Source organism: Protopterus annectens, chromosome 1.part0 (assembly GCF_019279795.1).
Source record: "Protopterus annectens isolate FY-2018-M chromosome 1.part0, PAN1.0, whole genome shotgun sequence".
Classification (NCBI taxonomy): Eukaryota; Metazoa; Chordata; order Ceratodontiformes; family Protopteridae; genus Protopterus; species Protopterus annectens.
In genome coordinates, this window is record NC_056725.1 from 612,331,219 (window position 1) to 612,346,887 (window position 15,669).

The 15,669-nt window shown below is 40.3% G+C and overlaps 1 protein-coding gene across 2 annotated transcripts in view; it reads left to right on the forward strand.

Moving 5' to 3' along the window:
* LOC122793632 (protein diaphanous homolog 1-like) overlaps nucleotides 1-15,669 on the forward strand; it is a 506,617-nt gene that overhangs the window by 164,785 nt on the left and 326,163 nt on the right. The window lies entirely within an intron of this gene.

Genomic DNA, 15,669 nt, shown 5'->3' on the forward strand with positions numbered 1-15,669 from the left:
CCCCAAGCTAGCAGAAGACAAACACAATGACTCAATCCTCAAACTACCAAGCAAATCTCTCCTGGCAGCTCCCTTGGGAGGAAAATTAGCACTCTTTGCAGACAACTGGCACATCATCACAAAAGACAAATGGGTCCTAAACATTGTCTCACAAGGATACAGATTCCACTTTCATACCTTGCCAAGGATAAAAGGAATGCCAAACCTACCACCAAATCAATGGGCAGAGGCACAAAAACAAATTACAGCTCTCATGGACATGAGGGCCTTTCAACAGGTACCTACACAGGAGCAAGGACAAGGATTTTACTCAAGACTCTTTCTAGTCCCAAGAAAAGACAAAGCATGGAGACCCATTCTGGATCTTTCAGTTCTGAACACCTATCTACAAGTACCAAAATTCAAGATGCTAACACTACAGCAGCTTCTTCCCATGCTGGGCAAGAATGCTTGGCTAGTAATGTTGGACCTCAAGGAGGCATACCTGCATGTCCCTATCAGACAAAATTGCAGAAGATATCTCCGCTTTATTGCAGGTTCAACCCATTATCAATTCTCTGCACTGCCCTTTGGCTTATCTACTGCACCCAGGGTCTTCACAAAATGCCTGGCACCAGTAATTGCATACTGCAGACAAAGAGGAATTCAGATATACCCATACGTGGACGACTGCCTTATTCAAGCAGAAAGCAAGGACATTCTTTTAAAGCATCTGGCATTTGTCAAACACCTTCTAAGTTGCCTAGGGTACACAGTAAATGAAAAGAAATCAAAACTAGTGCCCTCACAAAACATAATATTCCTGGGTGCCAGCTTGAATACAACAGCCCAGATGGCTTATCTCACGCCAGACAAGCAACAACAGCTGACTCAATATTTCAAAATAATGGCAACAAAGACCCAACTCCCTGCAAGAAAAATTCTGCAGGCCATGGGATTCATGGCATCTTGCATACTACTAATACCATTTGCAAAACTGCATATGAGGAAATTACAATGGTACCTAAAAAGCGTATGGACTCGGCACAGCCACAGCTTGGAAACAATGATACCACTCATTCCCTGCCTTCAACAGGAGTTTCTATGATGGGCACAGGTATGTCACCTCAACAAGGGTCAGCCTTTCGCCTTACCCACAGCCAGGCAAACTATGACAACAGATGCATCGGACTATGCCTGGGGAGCACACATGGCAGGACAGTGCATTCAGGGCAAATGGACTACAGATCAAAGGCATCTGCATATCAATCAAAAAGAAATGCTAGCAGTACAGAATGCCCTAACAGCTTTCAAGGACCTCTTGCAATGATAACTCAAAAATGGGGACGACCAGACATAGATCTGTTTGCCAACCCCCAAAACTACCAACTTCAAAAATTTTGCACAAGGACATTCCATCCACAAGCTTGGAAAGTGGACGCCCTCTCATTCAGTTGGAAAACATTAATAGTGTATGCCTTTCCTCCACTGCCTCTTCTAGCATAGGTACTGCTGAAAGTCAGATTAGAGAGGCCACAAATGATACTCATTGCACCAGACTGGCCACGCCAGCACTGGTGTCCAATTCTAAGGAACATGGCCCACGGCCCACCATGGATTTTACCACAAATTCCTCACCTGCTCACACAGCGAGACAATCAGATTCTACACAGCCAGCTCAAGACTTTAAACCTGGCTGCATGGCAAATTACCTAAACAACCAGCCAACACCTCTATCCAAAGCTGTTATGGATGTCATTCTGGAAGCCAGGAGGCCCAGCACCAGGAAAACCTATTCAGGCAAATGGAAAAGATTTTGCGCCTGGAACCAGGCTAAAGGCCAAAATCCCCTTGATCCAAACATTCCTCAGATTCTACAATATTTAACTGAGATGTTGCACAAAGGACTTTCCTTTTCATCTATTAAGATCCACGCCTCAGCAATTTCAGCTCATTACAACACGGATCCTCCTTTATTCTCACATCCACTCCTAAGACAGTACCTCAGAGGGGCTAAGAACAGAAGACCGCCCAGGAGAGCACCAACACCTACTTGGGATCTCAACTTTGTTCTGGAAAAGCTTACACTGCCGCCCTTTGAACCAGCTTTTTCAGCTGATTTAAAATTTCTTTCATGGAAAACTGCCCTGCTACTAGCAATAACTTCAGCTAATAGAGTCTCAGAGGTACAGGCAGTAATGGAAGTGGAGCCTTTCCTCATTTTTTCATCAAGACAGAGTCTCTCTACGAACTAACCCTTTCTTTATGCCAAAGGTGGTATCCAGTGTGGCCCTAAACCAAACCATTCATTTGCACACCTTTTTCCCAAATCCCCAGAACAAAGGAGAAAGACTCCTGCACTCTTTGGACATTCACAGGCAATTACGTTACTACTTGGATAAAACTAAGGCTTTCAGAAAATCTGACCAGCTCTTTGTAGCCTATGCTGCAGGATCACAAGGAAAAGCGATCTCAAAACAGACCATTTCAAAATGGATAGGGCATTGCATACGTTTCTGCTACACGCATCATGGGAAAACGGTACCTGCTAACATTAGGTCCCACTCCACCAGGGCTACAGCTACATCAGCAGCCTTTCTCAGGGGGGTGCCAAGCAAGGATATTCTGGAAGCTGCAACTTGGAGTTCAGTGCACACCTTCACCAAACACTATCACTTACCTCTATATTCTAAGACCAGAGCTGGTTTTGCCACTGCAGTTTTGCAGGGCCTACTAGCTTCTTCTAACCCTGTTTAACTCCACCACGCATCCTTAGCTTTGGGATTCAACCCAAGTGTGATGACTGCAGCAGGGTAACACGATGAACATAGTACAGTTTTGTACCTACCATAAATGTAGATGTTCAAGTGTTCACCCTGCTGCAGTCCAGGTTACCCTCCCTCCATCCCCTCTGAACTAGCTGGACTTATCTATACCACTCTATCCTATACAACCTCTGTGGTGCATTTGCTTGTGCCTGAAGGTATTGTTTTATTTTTATATGTACTTTTTTATATAGCCATGCCACCTGACATCTGGGGCAAGAAAAATTGAAGAAAATGGCATTGGATGCCTCTTATATACCCCTGGTGCACTGATGTCAGGGAAGAAGCGACAGCAACCAACGCCGGACCAAGACTTTGGAACTCAGGCTGACTGCGGGACTGCCTGACGGCAGGATAACCCAAGTGTGATGACTGCAGCAGGGTGAACACTCGAACATCTACATTTATGGTAGGTACAAAACTGTACTTTATATTGCATGTGTTTGTAATGTTGATATTTGGTGCCTTTGTTCTGTGTCAGAGTTGAGTGCATATCGTAAGGATTGGCATTCTATTCACTGGATGGTCTGAAATGCGCAGTAATGAAGCTGGCCACTTGCATCTGGTGTCCATCTTATTGTTGAGGCTACCCTAAATGTCCAGTTGTTGCATGGCATAAAAAGTGAGAAAATGGTATTTGTCCACTTACAGAGAAAGCATTTAGTATTGGGCATAACTGAAAATAAGTAGCTTTTTTCCCTGTAAGATGTAATTCACCTGCAAATGTGTTGTAATTGTTCATTTGTGTGGGTACTTAGGATCATAGGAGATTACTAGGCTATTGACCTGGAGGTCATTTCAAGCCTAGCAGTTCTGTCACAATGTAATACTATAGAAATGTTAGTTAATACCAAAGATTGCATTTAGTAACGACTGCCCATGTTCAGAAAGGCTGTGGACACTATCCCCAGTAAGAATTTACAGTGCCCCATCCACTTGTCCAGGTTCCTCTTCAACAGTGTCATAGAGGTGCTCTGTTTCACATAAATAGGTAGCCTATTCCAAAGACGTGGCAGTTGCTGGGAGATAACTCAGTCCCTCCAGCATGTCTTATTTAAGTCGCAGGCCATATTTAGGTCCCAGGAATGGGTAGCCCTAGTTCTGTTTGATTTACAGATATTTTATTTATTTATTTATGTAACATTTGTTTACTGGGAAAGTCTGACTGGACACAGGTCCTTTTTCAGCAGAGGCCCAGGGAGAAAAGCTCCATGAGTAACAGTAAATTTTCATGCACACATTACAATAATCAAAAATAATAAAGTAAACATAATGTAGTATACATAAGAACATACATATTTGTTCCATCTTGATAACAAAACCTAGGCTTTGAACATAGCTAGTACTATCTGTAGGATTGACTTATGTCGAGATATATGGTTAAGAGAGGTCGGTAGGAACAAAGGAAAGGACAAGTTCATTAGGTTTGCATGTAAGATTGCTGTGTACACCAGGCATAAGTCTTCCCTAAGAAGTCTGTACGGTACAGAGTGTAGTGACAGGGACTTTAGTTTGTTTGTGTAAGGCACATGCTGGAGCCCCTTGGTCTTCTTTGTTAGAAACCTCTGAGGTCCCGTATGATACATGCCGAATGGGGTGTTATACTAAATTATGGGCCAGATTAGTGCCGAGTATAGAGGGGTTATAACCTCTTTTGCTCTCGAGGCGCTGCCTTTATTAATCAAGTGTGCTATGTAGAAAGCCTTCCTTACTACAGTAGACACATGGTGATTGAATGATTATGATTGTAGTCAAGTTGTGATCCCAGGTCCCTTACTGTGGGTACTTAGGGTATTGTTGTTGATTGATAGTGTGAAGGAACATCATTTGTGTTGAAGGGAATGATGATGCTTTTCTTTGCATTCAGTTTGAGACTGGGACTAAGACACCAGTCATTGGTCTGCTTAACACCCTCCTGGAGTATGCTGAGATCATTTGGGGATTCAGTAATTGCACCCAGTTTGCAGTTGTCTGCAAAGCTGGTCAGACACAACCCCTTAGTTTTGACCTGAACTTCTGAGAAATATGTACCAAACAGTAGGGGGCTCAGTATTGATCCCTGTGGCACCCCACTGGTAACAGGTCTGCTGGTTGATGTGGAGTCACCCACTTTGATACTGTGTGTCCGATTTGTAAGCTAGTTGGCAACCCATCTTACAACAAAGGGGATTACATTCAGTTTGCTAAGTTTATCGGTAATGCCTGAGTGTAGGATTGTGTCGCAACCCTTTGTCAAGTCGAGGTATGCTGTGTGCACAGATTTGCCTTTGTCAGTGGCCCCAGTCGCATTTTTGAAAAAATTAATCCCTATTAACAGGCAGGATCTGCCCTTCACGAAGCCAAATTGGGTAGAATCCAGGGTTTGGAGGTTACCTATGTCTGTATTTATGAGATCCATAATGATACGTTCCATGACCTTACAGATGAGGCTGTCAGGCTTATGGGTCTGTAATTCCCTGGGTCTGTTGCTAGGCCACCTTTGTGGAGGGGAATAACTGTTGCTGTTATCCATTCCGCAGGAACAAAGCCTGTGGTTAGAGTATGATTGAAAAGGGTACTTAATGGTGGTGCTAGTCCATGTTTTAGCTTGTTGACAGCCTGGGATGCTATCTGGTCCCACAGAGGCTGTGTTTTTGCCTTGGACTGGTCTTTGATGACCTGTTCTTCAGATATGTAAGTTGCGGGGGAGTTTCGGGGAAGGTTTATGATAGGTTTGGAGGGGGTAAGGGAGTGAAATTTTCACCAAACCTGTCTGCTAGCCAGTTTGCTATCTCTGTGATGTCAATTTGTGTGATACTGTTGGTCACTAGCTCTGCACATGCTTGGGTCCTACCTTTTACGCTACGTGCATAGCTGTTAAAGGCCTTATGATTATCCTTGGCTGTGCTTGCCAAGTTTTTCTAAACGAACCCCTTAGAGGATTTGACAAGTTGTCTTATTTGCCTGTTGAGGTTGAGGATGGTGCTTTTCCATTGTTGGGATCTCGTCTTTGTTTTCTTGTACAGCAACTTTTTGCATTTATTGTAAAGTTTGTTAATGATGGATGTCCACCATGGCGGCTTGTTTTTACTTGGGGCTCTGACTTTGATTCTTTCTGGTGCAGCCGAGTCTATACACTTATGCAAGTGATTGTACACGGCTTTAGTGTAAGCTTCAGTGTAGTTACCACTTCCATATGGGGGTGGGGCTTGGAATGCATTTATGCCTTTACCTAGGAGGGTGTAGTTTGCCTTGGTGAAGTTTTTTAGTCTGATTTCTCCCATTGTGAGTTCTGGTGCTAGTGTCAGCTCAAAGGTGACTGTTTGTGGTCAAATTTAACTAATGAGGGTCCAACAGTTGCAGTAGCGCAACTGTTTGACATGTTGGTGAGGACCAGATCTAGTATGTTTGTTCCTCTTGTTGGTGTATGAACAATTTGTTCCAGGGCATTTGAGTTAAAAAAGTCAAGGGACTTTTGCACTAGCAAGTTAGGGCTGGCATAGGTTTCCCATATGGGTGTTTGGTAATATTTGGGTCGTCTCCAGCTTGGTCATGTAGGCTCCATGCGCGTCATGACCCATGGAAGGGGATCTATAACTGGCTATGACTTGAATGGGGGTCTTACCCACCATAACCTGAACTTGGAGTAATTCCATGGAGTTGTCCAGTCTAACTAGACGGGAGGTGAATTTATTTCTAATACAGATAGAAACACCACCTCCTTTGGTTCTCACATATTCATTTTGTGGTCTGAAGGTGTGGAAGGGATTGTAGTCTTCCAAGGCTGGGGTACTGTCTGAGGCCTTGAACCAAGTTTATTTGACTGCACAGATTTCTACATATTTCAGTGACAGAAGTACTTCCAGGGTGTGCAGTTTTTGGTTTAGGCTCCTAGCATTTAGCAGCATGACCCTTAGTTTATTTATGTACTTATTTATGTAACTTTTGTTGACTAGGAAAGTCCAACTTGGCCAGAGCCTATTTTCAGCTGAGGCCTGGGGAAACAGTCCAAATGCACGTCTTTGGAATGTGGGAGGAAACCGGAGTACCCAGAGAAGCCCCAAGCGAATGCAGGGAGGACATGCAGACTCTGCAAAGAAAGGCACCCCAGTCAAGAACTGAATTGGAGAACCTCTTGCTGTGACAACGTTAACCATTGCTGTGACAACGTTAACCATTGCACCACTTCACCACCAAATGATTGGCAAATTTCACATCTGTAAGTTTGTTTTTGAGACCTTGCCTAAAAAAAGCACTATGGAGGAGGCAATAGCCTTTGCCAGCAGCTGAAAGCCTAGAGGTGCCATGTGCAAACTGTCTCTATCAAAGCAGTGAGGTTTGTTGACCATGGCTTCCCAGGTTGACAGGAACTGGATCCCCTTTGAATGACACCAAAAACTAAGCCAGTTATTGAAATCAGTCATTTTTTGTTTATACTGTAGCATCATTCCAAATGAGGGTAGTATGCTGCTCACAGCTAGGGACATACCTGCCTGGGACACATACTTAGACAGTTGAATCATGTCTCTCTTCATCTAGTCCAGTGAGATACATCTCAGGTCATTCACTCCAACATGATCTATGACAGAGTCATAATGGTACTTGTTGAGAGACCTGAGTGCATGTGTGATCTGACGACTCATGACACCGGACAGGCAGCTGACTGTGACTTTCTTCGTGTCCAACCTGGTGAGTGTGACATCTATGTATCTCACTATTGAGTCTGCAATGACTTGAAAATGTCTTTTTTGAGTGTTATGCCTTACGGGCTTAGTAGGTGAGACACTGGTGTTACCATGTGTCATGGGTGCTGTGGGAACTGTTAGTTGTAGCAGTCTTGTGTTTTAAAGGTTTCTGGTGATTCAGTAAGTTTTTTGAGAGAACCTCCTTGTATGTTGATTTCTGTGTTAGATACATACTGTGTGTACAAGTACTGGTACTTTGTGTAGTGTTGGGTGGGCTGACAACCTCTTCCATGTCACTGTTTTTGAGTGCAAGAGAGCATGGATTCAAGATTCTTGGTGTATATACATCTCTCACACTCTGTACTGGAGTGAGTTATTAGTAGAGGTTTATCGGTGTGCATGAGGCAGTTGCTACACTCCCTCATGAGACCAAAGTCAACAAGGTTGGCAGGAGAACCAAAGGTGGTCCAACTGCCCATAATGCTAGGTTGAAGACCTTTTCAGAATTGATCAGGGAGGACCTCAGTGGATGAATATTTCTGCCTGGGATATTTTGTTGGTAGTTTAATAGGTTTCAGCTCACAAGCAGTATTTCTTTGACTGGGAAAGTTCTAAGGCTGAGGGCTAGACTAATGTGATATAGCTATATCTAAGGGGAAAAACTGTTGAATTTATCTGTCTGGCTATGGCGCACAATTGCTGGCCAGTGTGTGGTGCCATGTGATGTGCAAACAAGCAGAAACCTGCTCAAATGCAGGGCATAAATGCCAGAAGCTAAAAACTTGAAAAAAAAATTTAAAAAGGTTCAAAAGGACAAATGCAGATGCTTATTCCAAGTCCTAGACCAACCACCCTTCACCACACAGGTTCCAATCAACACAGTCCTCTTACTAGAGTGCAGAAAGGCCCCTTCCAGTCCAAGATGGCCTGGAAAACATGCTCAGAACAAACAGCCACTACAAACAGACCCAGATGCAGCAAACCTATATCTGGACTATGCTACAGCTACTAACTACCCTAGTTTCGACAAGAACCACTAGAGAATGTTTAACACAGCAGAAAAATAGCAGTGAGACACTAAAAAATGTTTAAACCAGTAGAAAATCAGCAAGGAGACTCTAAAGAATGTTTTAAACAGCTAACAAATAAGTTATTTTATCACTGCTTGGTGGGAAACCCAAAACAAGTAGAACAGATTACTTTGCAACAGTGAAAAGTACCAGCAAATACCTAACAAACACTGAAATAGCAAAACTAGCTTTGTAAACAGTGAAAACAGGAATAAAATATGATTTAACACACACAATAAGGCAGACAATTGCAGTACAATTGTGTAGTTTAGTACACAGTGTATAAATACAGTATTAAAGTAGGTGGCAGGAAATACAAAAAAAGTGCAGTAAATAGTATAAATAAGCAAAAAATGGGCAACATATGGTTGTTGGGAAGCACAGAAGCCTCTAGTCGTCTGGTATCTCAGCTCAGAGTTATGGCTGAAAGCCCACCTCAGTTCAGCTCAATACAAACTTATATTAAAAACCTGAAATTGTGGATGCAGAAATTTGATTTATAGGGACAGATATTCCTGAGTGCAAGTGGAATATCAGATGAAGCTGGAAGACATAAATCAAGCTCTTTATCGATGGCACAGGACAATAATCCATTAATGTTTTTATGCTGTGTTCAAGTTTTAAGACTGAAAAATAGAGCATACTGTTTTAATAAGACAAAAACTGCCACTTATATTTACCATTCCTGAAGGCACAACATATGTGCGTGTGTTACCAAATTCAAGAATTTTGGATAAAACTGTGACTTTAAGTTGCACGATCTGCTGTGATCTCTGAATGCAGAACAGAATTCTCTGTGATGCCAAAAATAACCAGACAAAGGTCAGATCAGTGAGATAATCAGATTTAACATTGAAATGCTGTGTGCAGACCCAGTTAAGGCTAATATACGTAACACAAACAGAAGGTTGTAATTCAAAACAGAAAGGGATGAGGATGAAGGAAGATGGAAGTTCAAAAAATATATATAGAGAGAGAGTGGGCTTTTGGAAGCAAATCCGTGTGGAGAATAATAACTATACAGAATATTATATTCATAAAGTAGTAGAAAATATTGTGTAGGAAAATGGAAAAAAGAGATTTTACCAATAGGGGTGACCAACAAGTAGGGGTACAGAAAAGAGACAAGAGGGGACTGGAATTTACTAGAGAATCCTGGCAAAGAAAAAAAGCTATTGGGAGCAAATAACTCAAGCAGAAAAGGTAAAAGAGTGGGATTAGGCCAAGAAGACATTTGGATTGCAGGCTATAGATTGCTTGACCTACCAGGGCTTGATCTCAGAATACAAGCAAAGTGAAAGTGACAGAGGGATTTTAAGTGAAAGACTTGCTCAGATAGAGTTTCTCATTGAAAATCTAGAACAGAAGCAGCTGTTACAAAGGGGTAATTAGTAGGGCTTATAAAATTTTGCATGATGAATGTAAGAATTGGTCAGAGAAGGTTAGAAAAGATTGAGAAGAGAGACTGGAAAAGCAATTTACAAGAAAACAATAGGAAGACATACGTATGGCTCCCAAGTAAGCAACTAAGTCCAGAAGGTTTAGGAACTTTGCTTGGGAAGTGTTTGCTGAGGTATTTTATACCTCAAACAGACTTCAAGGAATTTTTCTTCAGATAGCTAGCAAATGTTGGAGGTCCAGAGTTGGGTATGTCCAGAGATTCTTAGACTTATCTATCTGTAGCAAGAACTTTTTACATCTAATTGGAGGGCATAAAATTCATGATGGTCCTGACTAATATAGCCATTACGTTTACCACCCCTCTAGTCTTTACATCCCTAGTTGTCTGACTGTAAATGTTTAACCTTCTATTTTACAATCTTTCAACCCCCCACAGTCAAATAATTCTAAATTAAATTAAAGGAATTTATGCGGACAGACCTGAATAAAACCTATCCAAATTTGCTTGTAGCACCAGGCCTGAAACACATGGCTGCTATTTATAATTAGATAAGTGGCTTGACCTGGATGTATCTACAAGACCCAGATATAATGAGGAGTTTAAAAACCTTGACGGACACCTTGGCTGTCCATCAGCTTAAATAAACTTTGCTACAAGAGAAAAAAAACTTTGTTATACAATACAGGATAAATTAATCATATTAAGAGTTGCATTAAGAATATTAGTAAAGGAAGTAATGAACTTAAATCAGCTTCTGAAACCAAGTATAATACAAGTCCTACTTTAGTTACAGTAGGAAGTAAGAAATAACATCCATCAGTATTTTGAACATTGAGAATGGCACCACCCACTTGGACCCAGCAGGCATAAAAAATATACTAACCAACAAATTGTATGCAAACTTTACCCCTGAAACAATTATAATTCTACAAACTCCCAAATCCCTTACATCTCCTAATATCACATAAGAGTACTTACTGAAGGTACTCAATAAAATGAAAAATACCACTCCCATGAAGTTTTGATAATATACCTAGATGCCTAATAAATGGTGCCAAGCATGACCAGCGGTTAGCGTTGTCGCCTCACAGTAAGTGGTTCTTCCATTCGATTCTTGACTGGAATGCCTTCTGTGTGGAGTCTGCATGTCCTCCCCGCAGTCAAATGATGTCTAAAGACATGCAGGTAGGTGCGTGCGTGAATGGGTGTGCCTTCTGTGAAGGTTGGGCTTCGGACTGGCAACTCGGCACCGTAAAAATCCACTGCCAATCATTAGTGGACCAGAGTTCTACTGTGGCGACCCCTAACCGGGAAAAGCCAAAAGACATATATATCTGACCCTGTTAAGCCCCTCCTTAAATTGTTTAACTGGAGCTTTAGCTATAGGTTTTGTCCTTGAAGTATGGCAAAATGTAGTAGTGGTGATACTCCTACACAAGGGTAACCCCACCATTGACCTTGAGAACTATAGAGCCATTAACTTTACTACTCTGGTTTGCAAAGCCATAGAACATATCATATACAGCCTCATAAACTTTATCTGGCTAGACCCACATCCATTTGGCTTGGTCAGAAAAGATCCTGTCTACTCAGTTTAGTTATCTTTGAGAAAGTCACACAGGCTGTTGATAAGGGTCATTCTCTTCACACAACTTATTTGGATCTGGGCAAAGCATTTTACTCTGTAACCCATGCAGACATTGTAAGCAACCTAAGTGCTTTCAGTTTTTTATTGTTTTTTGTATTTATTTCTCCTTGTGTTGACCTGGTTTGTCCCACTAAGCTAGGAGCCTCTTTTCAGGGGAGATCTGAGGTGGTATTTATACTACTAGAGGAAATTTGGCCAGGGCATCGCGGAACTATCCTCCTCATTGGAGATGCTAGATGTCACGGCAGGGCTCATATAGCAGCAAGGAAGAGGCCTAAGGGAAGCAGCAGCATGGAGAAGGAGCGAAAAGCTATGGAGAGTTTGGAAATGGAAAGTGAGAATTTTGAGAAAAATTTGTCCCATACGACCTTCAGAATGTAAACAGATTACTGTGTGGTGGGTGTTGCAAATGAGCAGCATTTAGCTGTCTCCTTGGAGAAGGAAAGAAGTGAGTCTGTGGAAGTGGTACAGATAGCAGAGCTGGCATCAGGAGGGCGTGCAGATGATGGTCTGTTAAAGTAATCGAGCAGGATGATCCAGGTGATAGTTCAGCTATTTCGTAGGGTGAAATGGCTGAAAACATTTTTGGAAGTGCTGAGCATGTGGAAAAGGAACCAGGTGAAGTGACAGCAAAGAATGCAGCATTTAAGGTATGCAGCAGTGACAGAGAGTGAAAGAGGAAAGCAGCAACAAACTGAGAAAATGTCTCATTGTTGCAGCAGATAATGAAATAACTAAAACATATGCAACAGTGACAGCAGGCAAAAAAGGAAAACTGCAACAAATTGTTAAGTAAAACTGCTTTTAAAAAGAAGATAAGACCAACTGTGAGAATAAAAATAAACAAAAAAATGTGACGCTATAATGGACAGATACTATGTATGGGACAATTTGATAACTATTCTGGGTTTTAAAGCTCAAGAAATTCTGTCTTTTATACATATTGGGACAGAGACTTTTTGTGATTTAACCTTAGAAACTGATGGACTGGTAAAATTTCTGCAGCTGTGTAACAAATGGACATTTATCTTTGAACACTTTTGTTTCTGGTTGTAACTTAAATGTTAAATTGTTACTTTGCAGTTTGTCTTCTTCCAATTCATCAGTTCTAATGTTAAAAAACATTCCTAAAGGGTCTGTTTGAAACTGTTAATATTGTGAAAGTTGGAGATAAGAGAAACTTATGGAATGGGAGGTGGTGGAGGGTGGAGGTTGGAAATTGTTTCAAAATGTGAAAACAACACATGTCTAGTGTTATTTTTGTGGCTGGTCATAGAGGGACATTAAAATATGTTGGCCAGTTTAAATCATGTTTCTTTTGTTGGAACTTTTGTCACTTAATTAAGAATTGTGACAAGGTACAATGTAACCAGTGTGGGGAGAAAGGACATGCTGCAAGAAGACATGTGCTTGAATGCAGGTTTAAAAAAAAAACAGAGGGACACTTTGGATGGAATTTCAAGAGAAAACAGTTAATAATGAAAAAGAAATGGAAAGGGAAGAAAATATACACAAGGAAGGACTACAGGGGGCCGAGGAAGAGGGTGAAAACATATACAACATATCCTGTCAAACTTTGCCCCTTACCCAGCGGTAGTGTGATCTCGGAGTTGGTATATTTAGTTAGGGGGTGTGGGGTGGAGCAGCCCCCCACATTGGTGGGTTTGCTTTCATTCGTTTTCTTTTGTTTTTAAGGCTGGATAAGTGTTTACTTACCTGGAGTGGTAAGTCGGTGCTCCGGGACGTCGGTGTTCACATGCTGTCGGCCTTTTCATCTCGGTTATCTGGGTTTTGGGTAAGTGGCATTTTGGTCTACTGAAGTAGACTCGGTGGTTGACATGAAAATTATAATTGCAGGGGACTTTAAGTGTGATTTAAGGGAAGAATGTAAAATGAAGGGGAAATATGTAAAAAATGTAGGAAGTGAAAAAATGTGGTAAATTAGGGGAACACTTAGATCTGAAATTGGTTATTTTGTATTTTCAGAAAGCTTGTAATAATAGATAATAATGTGGATATGTTTGTTATTATCATATAGATATGATAATAGACAATAAAAGATAGTAATAGTTGTAATGGGTTTTTCAGACCATTTAGCAATATGGATGGAAGTCATGGGAGAAAGGGAATATATTAAAATAGGAAAGGGAATAAAAAGAGTAAATGGATATGATGGGATGAAATTGGAGAGTGGGAAGTATTGTAGTTATGGAAGCATCATGCAACAGTGAAGAACTTTTATAAAAATGGACTGAATTTAAAAAGAAGTATAAAAAGTGTTTTTTTTTCCAATGGCAAGATGATGAAAGAAAGCAAGAGAAAGCAAAGTACTGGAAAATGTATAGAAATATATTAGAAATGTAGAGAATTATACAAGTGAGCATTATGATATGGAAAAAGAAATATATAAAAGAAAACAAGAAAAAATGAAGGCATTCCTGTTTAGGCAGAGATATTTACAAGGAAGAAGGGAGGAGGTATCTGCACAGATGGGTAAAACAGTAAAGGAGGATATTAATATAATATGGGAAATAAAAAAAACGTAAAAGGAGAGGTAAAAAGAACATGATTCAATTATGAGTATTTAGTACAGCATGTAGAAAATATGTGTTAAGAGTAAAAAGGAAGAAAATAAGAGAGAAGTGTACGTTTCCAGAACAAGTTAAGTAAGAATGTGAAAAAGAAGTTACTATTAATGAATTGGCTGAAGTACCCAGGAAACTAAATGTTGATGCTGTATCAGGCTGAGATGGTATAGGGTATGGAGTGTACAAGAAATCAATGCAATGGCAAAGAGAATTTTGTAAATGAACTAAATGAATGGTTTGTTTATGAAGGGTTATTTAGAGTTATATGAAAATGTATATGTAAGAAAGACAAGAAGAATGAAATAAAAAAATGAGACCAATCACACCAAATAACACAGATTATAAATTTTCTTATGAGAATAATACAGGTGGAAGGAAGAATCACAGATAGTGTAGAAGAAAGTATATATGGTTTAAAAGGGAAGGGACATTAAGAATTGTTATTGGTTGTGCAAGAAATTGTGGATGTGAAACTTACAGTGGGTGATATTAGCAAGGCATTTGATACAGTAGGACATCATGCTTTGTGGGATGGTATGGAGAAGTATGCAGTAGGTAATGGAATTTGGAGAGTGTGTATATCAGTATATCAAAATAATAGAGTGAGAGTGTTTAACAGGTGGGTGGCTGAGTAAAGAAATATGCATGAAGTGTGGTATAAGACGAGGATATCCCATGAGTGGAATATTGTTTGCATTGGTGATAAATGCGATAGTGAGTGAAGTAGCTTATAAAATGAATAGATATGTGATGCAAAAGGAAGTCGTGATTCCAGTAGTTTTGACATATACAGATGATACAGTAGCAGTTGCTAAGAACAAAATATGGTTGAAGGAAGTTTTGGTTTGTCTGGATAGATGTTTAAAGGAAAAGGGAATGGCCTTGAATAAAGATAAAAATAAAGGTTTGGGCTATGTTGTGAAAATTAGGGGTGTGCCTTTCTCAGTGAATGAAGTGTCTTTGTTAGGGAAACAAATGGGGAAAAGTATGTACTTATGATGTGATGGGAGGGTTTGACAAAAGAAATTAAAAAAAAGTCTTCTATGGAGGACATATAGATTAGTTTTTAAGAGAAGTGTGTTTCTTGTTAATTCTGTATTAATGTGAAAAATAGTGTATGCCAAATGTTTGTATGATCACAGAAAAATATGAAAAGGAAATTATGCAGTTAGAGTTTTCTTTCATGTGGAGTTCAAGATTAAACCCTGTGAAATGAGGTGTGCTGTATATAAGTGAATATGAAGAAGGATTGTGCTTACTAAATCCAGTTATTTATTCTGCATCTTTAAACTTGTACAGAGTATTAAAGTGGGCAAAGGAAGAGAATGAAAAAGTTAATAGTGAGAATGTTTAAATATAAATAGAAAAAGTTCTGGGAGATGATGAAAATAAGAAAGAGAAAAAGAATATGTAAATGAAGAAATTAAAAATTAGCAAGAAAAATACTGACAAGGAAAATAAAAAAAATATGATATAGAAAAAGATAGAAGGGT